This window comes from Bos indicus x Bos taurus, chromosome 13, assembly GCF_003369695.1.
Source record: "Bos indicus x Bos taurus breed Angus x Brahman F1 hybrid chromosome 13, Bos_hybrid_MaternalHap_v2.0, whole genome shotgun sequence".
NCBI classification, from domain to species: Eukaryota; Metazoa; Chordata; class Mammalia; order Artiodactyla; family Bovidae; genus Bos; species Bos indicus x Bos taurus.
In genome coordinates, this window is record NC_040088.1 from 37677593 (window position 1) to 37685720 (window position 8128).

General features: G+C 38.5%; 1 long non-coding RNA gene across 1 annotated transcript in view; it reads left to right on the forward strand.

The window, feature by feature from the left end:
• LOC113903391 overlaps positions 1-4137 on the forward strand; it is a 67371-nt gene extending 63234 nt beyond the window's left edge. The window contains exon 6 of the long non-coding RNA XR_003514090.1: positions 3785-4137. This is a non-coding gene — a long non-coding RNA (uncharacterized LOC113903391). The remainder of the gene's footprint in view (positions 1-3784) is intronic.
• The last annotated feature ends 3991 nt before the right edge of the window (positions 4138-8128 follow it).

An 8128-nucleotide genomic window follows, 5' to 3' on the forward strand; every position in this document is an offset into this window, starting at 1 on the left:
TTTCATTCCATCTGTTAATATATTGTTATTTCCTCTTAGGAAATATGATAAAAAAGTATCATACAGGGCTTTCATGTATATGTACGTAGAGCCAGGCAGGCCACTATGACAGGGCCTCGTGAGTGTGCCGTTTTCACAGGCCGTCCTAGCAGGCAAAAGGTGTCCATCATCCCACAAGCTAGAAATCAGTAACTTTCTATCTGACGGTTACCCATAGCTCCTAGAATAAAAAATAAACTATATGATTAATACTGAAAGTTGAAAATACTAAAAAAGAGTAATGTACTTCCATTTGGGAGAAGAATTTGGGGAAATGAGAAGCAGGTGAATCCTCAATACCTAGAGATATTATTTATAATGTCTAATATCGAACAGCATAAAACTATTATTTACGGACAAGGTGAGTTAAACTCAGAAACAATTACAGGGTTCGAGCGTTTTCTACTGAAGTCACAGATGAAAATAAAAGGGTGCTTTAGAGAGAGAAAGTTTTAATTTCATGTGGTTTTCAATTATGTGACTATATTTTGGTGATAAAGCATTTTAAATTAATTATTTTAAATATATATTTACTTTTAACACTTATATTTATTTTATTGTATTTTTTGTAGATATGTTAATAAACTTTATTGTGGTAAATATTTCATAATGGTTATATATCATCACAAACATTAAAAAAATATGAAATTTATCTTATTTTATGGCCAGTCTCTTGAACTGCAATAACAAAACAAAATGATTTAACCTGGTTTGCAAATGCTGTATAAAATAAAATTTTATTTGCTCTAACTTTTGAAAGCTTCTAAAAAAATCAAATTGCTGAGCATGTACTTTTTTCTAACTTTGTTGATATATAACTGACAAAAAAATTGTTTATTAAAAATGTCTGTGATGATACACCTATATTTATTTTAATTTTTATATATATATGTGTGTGTGTATGTATCTAACTGCCATGATAAGCTTCCAGTCACTGTCAGTTGATTCATCTTTTGTGAAAGCCTAGTATTCTGAGAAAACTTTGCTATTGTCTTTCACTCTGTCATTTTTATGCACTGAATTTCCCCAGGAATTTTCTTTATAAAAAATTCTTCAGGGAGTTTCCTTTTCAGGTCATGTTGACCCCAAGCATTAGATGCTTAAAACATTTTCTAATCTTTCAGATTATTAAATTAAAATTATACATAAGCACAATTGTAAAAGGTAAAATGTTATACATATGTGTGTATCTGCATGTGGAAACACACATATTATGTGTAACTCACCACCTCCCAGCAGCTACTCACTTATATAAAATATTAAATATGTTCCATTGTAACTGAGAAGAGAGCTCACAGGTAATAAGATAGTAAAATGTTTACTTAGAGCAATAGAGAAGGCACTTTGCCTGCTGGTGAATTTTTTCCCACAGTATAAATCAGAGTTGCATTTCTAAAATCAACTTGGAGAACTAGTCTCAAGTGAGCAGTAAACAAAATAAAAAGACCCTTAAAGTGAGGAGAAATAGCATGATCCAAGAGTTTAAAAGGATGTTTACAAGAAAAAGAAAGAGACTGTATCCTCTTTTCCACTGGGAAAATAAGACAAAGGGATGGAGTTCTACATAAGTGTTGGCGGTCTGGGGTCTGTGGCTTGTGACAAGTGGTCCGTAAAGCACCTCCTGGCCACACATGGACACAAGGCCAGGGACCTTTCTCGAGCACTGGAGTCTTACAGATGTCAGCTTTAAATTCTGCTGGTTGGCCCATTGATTACAGGCATACTTTTGGGAAATGGACTGTGAGAAAACATGTTTTCCTGCATATTATTGTTCACTGCCCAGTGTTTCAAAAACAGGGGACAAACTGGGAATCTGATGGAGTAGACAGGGTCAAAGTCTTAGTGGATGAAGGAGCGCATTCAATGAACGTGCCTCCCAAGTGCCTTCTACTACATGCTTCATCAGAGCAGCAATGGCAAAAAACATGTGCAAGCCACATTCATATCCAAAATATATAGGCAACACAGCATCGTGGGAGACCTTCTGAATCCCTGGTCTTGGGTCTTTTGTAAATTGGTACCATTCAAAATATGGCAGAGGCCTGAAATAAAATGATAGTCTTTTCGTTTCATCTTGCTTTTCTTTCCCCCTCAGTGCTGGTTTTGTTTGTCTGGTTTTCAGCTGCGCAAATCATGACCTCTTACCCACCTACTCTCCCTCACCCAGATCACCCCAGTGACTTTCTTCTCATGGATATCAAGTGTAGTTATGTCACAGCTCCAGTTGTAGTTAAGGTAGCAGTGTCTATCAGTAGTCTTCATAATTAGAATTATTTTCTCCTAAAACCCTGAATGTCTGGCTGATTAAACCCCAGGGTGACTTATTTTGGTGTCCTGAAATGTTCTGTCTTCATTCAAAAGAAAAATATTGAGTCTCTTAGACAGCTTCTCTGTCTTTATCTCATGAGCTGATGTTGAAAGGGCTTTTCTATTTTATACTAAATGGAGTATGTGCTGAATTCCCCCACCAGCAAAAAAAAGAAAAATATTGTCAAACATAATCTCTTTGTGATATTAGAAATCATCAACCCACGTCACCACATCTTAGGTCATTATTACATGGGTTCCTCCCCCATACCATATTCCTAATATCTTAAAAGTCTAAAATTAGTGGACCTATCACCAAATTTTTTAAAAAAGCCAATGAACACATTATTGATCTACAGTGTCTTTATTTAATTATATAATGTGATGTTGAATTACATCTCTTGGAATGGAAATTGAATTTCTCCAGAAGCAGAGCTGAGGGACCTTGATGTGGGAATTCTGTGGAATGGCAGATACTTATCTCTCTTAGATTTAGTCCCTAAACTTCTTCTTTAATAGCAAGAAACCCTGTCAATTCAGGTGTGATAGAGGCCAAGAGGAGTGCCTCCCTTAGCTAACCTTATCCAATTATCTTTATCATCCTTATCTTCCTATAGTCCGTTATGAAATTCAGCTATCCAGTCCCATGGTTGCTTAATTAAATTCAGCTCATTTCAAAATTATAATTATTTTGACAATGCTACTGCAACTTACAAGAATTGAATGTTGAGGTCAACTGAATAATATCTTAAAGGCTTTCTAATTGAGTATTATTGCATAAAATAATTCACATGGGAACTCCACAAATCTGGGAACACTAAAACTAGTCAATTTTATAGCAAATGGGATTCTGGAAAAATAATTATAGTAAACAAGTATTTTTATGATTTATTGGATTCTGAATCTGCCCAGAGCTTCTAGGGGAATGTTTTTTATTTTGTTTTGTTTTATAAATAAACTTAAGTATTTGTCTTGAACTGGCTTTTGAATGCCAACTGGGAAGCACCAAATTTATACCTAATACAATATGAGGCAGGCAGAGAGTATAAATTATATTTAAACTGGCTAGATGTAAAATCCCCATCCACTTTTCCAAACATGTATATTAGGGACTTGTTACCAAAATACATGAGATTGTTTTAGAAAGCTTCTCGCTGGGATTTGTCTAAATCCAGCCACTCCCCGCACTGCTTGTCAGTTTTATTCCCTCTACTACACATTGTTTTCAAGAAATGATTGAAGTGGGAAAGTAATATGTACACTTAAAATACTGGGATCACAATGGCTGTGATCAGTCAGATATTCTAAGGTTTGAATGGTGTTTTTACTAAGAGTGCAAAGTGAAGAAATTACCTTTTTGTCCCTTTTTCCTCCGTGTCTCTGTCTTCCTTTTATTTTTATTTGTTTCCTTCTGTTTCTGTTTTTTCTCTCTCATCAGATCTTGGCCCTGAACCAGCACCTTTGCTTCAGCTCGTGCCTTTTTCTGCTAAATATTCCCTCTGATGTGACGTGTCTGCTCCGAAGGCAGGGGAACAGCATGCTTCTTGCAGGACTGACCTACTTTGGAACTCCTGTCACTCAACATGAGGTGACGAATGAAGCGATCCGGCATGAAAAGAGTAGTGATTTGCAGAGAGCAACATTTATGGTGGTTTTAGCTGATTATAATGTGGAGAGTTATTTAATAATTACTCTTTGATTACAGCAATTTCCTCTTAGCAGAAATCAGAAATGTGAAGGACTTAGACTTTTAGCCAAGATGGAATAAAGGGACTGGATCTGTGGTCTTGCCTAAACCAATAAATATATAAAAACAAGAAAAGTGTGTGTGTGTGTGTGTCAAAGGTACTGGATATTAGGTGATAAAGGATAATAATGCCTCAAAGACAGGAAATAAACAGAGGAGCCCTATGATTCTCCAAGATTACAATCTTCAGAGAATTTTCTGGCTGGGGCAAGGGCCACAGGGCCTCAGGTAGGGACCAGCAGGTTCCCCGTGATGAGGAGATGAGCTGAGATGGAGGGGAAACCAGGGCAGTGGGGTTCTGCAGGAAGGGCAAGGAGAGAGAGGTGCACAGGGAGCGCTCTGACGTCAGCAGAAGGCGTCTGAGTATTCAGTCACCACACATGTCTGAATAAAGTACCCAAGACCGGGAAGAGGGCCATCTGAGAGGATCAGAGAGAACAGAGCCAACACTGGACTTTGAAAATGACAGCTGTTCCTACCAGAGAGACGGGATGACCTGTCACTCACGGGGCATTAGATGGGGTCCTAAGGGGGAGGTGTGCTTCCATTGTGTGGAGTGATCAGACTAGTAGTGTCCTCTGGTCTTGCCTGAAGGTTTTTAAGGCAAGATTTAAAGGAATCAACCTACTTCCCAGTAACTTAATCATGTTCTGGAACAAAGCACATGGACATTTATAAGAAATCAAAATTATTCAGCACCCAACAAGAGAAAACCCACAATGTCAGACAGTATAAGGTAACTAGGCCTACCAAAAAAAAAATATATATATATATATATGTATATATATAAATATAATATATATATGTAGACGAAAGAGGCCCATGATTAGGATAAAAATCAATCAGCCAACACTGAACTAGAACAGACACAGGAGTCAAAATTAGCAAAGACATTGAAGTAAACGTTAAAACTGCAATTCATATATTTAAAATTTAGAGACATGGAAGACAAGAACAAAATGAAAGTGAAAGTCGCTCAGTCATGTCTGACTCTTTGCAACCCTATGGACTATACAGTCCGTGGAATTCTCCAGGCCAGAATACTGGAGTGGGTAGTGGTTCCCTTCTCCAGGGATCTGCCCAACCCAGGGATCGAACACAGGTCTCCTGCATTACAAGTGGATTCTTTACCAGCTGAGCCACAATGACTCAACAAAAATTAAGTCAAAATGGAAAAACATCTCATTTTAAAATCTAACACTATAAAACTTCTAGAAGATAACATTTAAAGATTTTTTAAACCTGATATCAAAAGCATATTCCATAAAACTAAAAAACAAAAAAATCTTTAAATTCAGTTCAGTTCAGTTCAGTTGCTCAGTCATGTCTGACTCTTTGCGACCCCATGAATCGCAGCACGCCAGGCCTCCCTGTCCATCACCAACTCCCAGAGTTCACTCAAACTCATGTCCATTGAGTCGGTGATGCCATCCAACCATCTCATCCTGTCGTCCCCTTCTCCTCCTGCCTCCGATCCCTCCCAGCATCAGAGCCTTTTCCAATGAGTCAACTCTTCGAATGAGGTGGCCAAAGTATTGGAGTTTCAGTTTTAGCATCATACCTTCCAAAGAACATGCAGGACTGATCTCCTTTAGAATGGACTGGTTGGATCTCCTTGCAGTCCAAGGGACTCTCAAGAGTCTTCTCCAACACTACAGTTCAAAAGCATCAATTCTTTGGTGCTCAGCTTTCTTCACAGTCCAACTCTCACATCCATACATGACCACTGGAAAAACCATAGCCTTGACTAGATGGACCTTTGTTGCAAAGTAATGTCTCTGCTTTTCAATATGCTATCTAGGTTGGTCATAACTTTCCTTCCAAGGAGTAAGCGTCTTTTAATTTCATGGCTGCAATCACCATCGGCAGTGATTTTGGAGCCCCCCAAAATAAAGTCTGACACTGTTTCCACTGTTTCCCCATCTCTTTCCCATGAAGTGATGGGACCAGATGCCATGATCTTTGTTTTCTGAATGTTGAGCTTTAAGCCAACTTTTTCACTCTCCACTTTCACTTTCATCAAGAGGCTTTTTAGTTCCTCTTCACTTTCTGCCATAAGGGTGGTGTAATCTGCATATCTGAGGTTATTGATATTTCTCCTGGCAATCTTGATTCCAGCTTGTGCTTCTTCCAGCCCAGTGTTTCTCATGATGTACTCATGCCTGTAAGAATGGCTAAAATATGAAAAGTCTGACCAGAACAGATGTTGGTATGGATATGGAGAAGCTGGTGCTCTTTGGTGTTACTGGGGGGGATGCAATTTTATCCAAGCACTTTGAGAAATGACCTGGCAATTTCTTTAACATGTAAACACACACTCACCATGTGCTCTAGCCTTATGTCCTTACAGTGAACATGGCATCCATAGAAGCTTTATTTGTAAGAGTGGAAAACTGAAAATAACCCAGAAGCTTACTATCAGGTGGAGAATAAACAAAAGTTGGCATATCACTACATTAATCTTGAGTGAGAAAAGTCAGAGCACATACATTCTCTGTGTTCCCATTTACAGAACTCTACCAAAAAAGTGAACTCATCTATAGAGAAGGAAAACAAACAGTGCTCACCGAGGGTGGGCCTCGAGCACAGGGTGTGCAGATCACTGAGGGTTTTGTGGGAACTCTGGGTGCTTCTGTGCATTTACCCTCTGGACTGAGGTGACGGTTTTACAGACGTGTGCTTGTGTCTCAGATTAACAGACTGTGCACCTGAAGGACATGCGGTTTATGGTATGCAAATTATATCTCAATAAAAATGAGTTATTCAGGTGGGTGGACAGCCAGTGTGAATTTTTATAAAGTGCATTTGCTGTGAATCAGAGCAATAGGGCTGTGGCTTTTCAAAACAACACAAATGTTGTTTGTTTGTTGAAAAGTCACCAAGAATTTTGGGTTTGGAGGTGTTTTAGTCCTTTTTTCTCCCCAGAATCATTCTGATGACCATTTATTCACAGTAAGGACTAGTTATCTTTAAATTGTGAAATAAAAAGTCTTAGTTTATACCTGCAACATCCCCCACCCACTAAAAAAACCCTCTCAAATCCACCCCACAGACGCTGCCCTGCATTTAGTATGTAAACATTTAATGGGGATGAGGAAGTAAGGGATCTCTCTCTTATTTTGCCCTCTTGAAAAGCTGTCTCTAAACCACAGTGCTCGGTCCACCACTTGGCACATCAGTGTAAGGGAGGGTTGATGACATTTCTACATGACAGATTAGTGGTTTTTTTTTTTTTTTTTTTAAATCCTCTAAATTGCCCTTTAATCGGAATAATAGGCTAGGAGACTGAGTATCCAGGCAACCATGCTGAGATGGCTGGAACTGATGAGAAGACGTCCTCGGGCCGCTCTCCCTTGTGTGGAAAAGTGTGTTACATTTGGTTACCTGGGACATGAGGGGTGAATATAAATGATAAAATTGCCTTTATACAGTCTGGTGGCAGCTCTGTACACTGGAGCAGTGGCAGAAGTCACGATAGGGACTTTGCTCTACAGGCCCCAGGACCCTGCCTACTAAGAGCTCTAGAGGGATCTTACTGATGGTGTCTGAGAAACCCGTCGCTTGTATGTTTCCAGGTAATGTCAGCATGATGTTAGCAGCATAGGTGATCGCCAGTATGCCCCCTGCAATTGTAGACTCATTGAAGTCCCTTTGGAATTAATTATGACACAGAGCCAGACATCTGATGTAACACCTCGGGGTTGCATGCTCATTGGAACAGGAAAAACAACACAGAAGTATTGGCAGTATCAACAGCTGCTTACCACATATCAGGGCTTCAGTAAACAAAGTAAAATTGGAACATCAAATGCAATTGAAGTAGCAAATTGATTCATCTATTTTATAAAACACGCCAAGCTGGTTAGTTAAATGTATGTGCAACAAAAGTCTCAGATCTGCTTTTTTAAAGACTTGATGACATTGGTCAGTTTCTACAGGACTATATTATTTTTATTTATTTATTTTTGTTTTAAAAGGACTGCAGTTTTCACTTTTAGTTTACTGTCAAACTATTGTTTAATAGGTCAGTAAGAT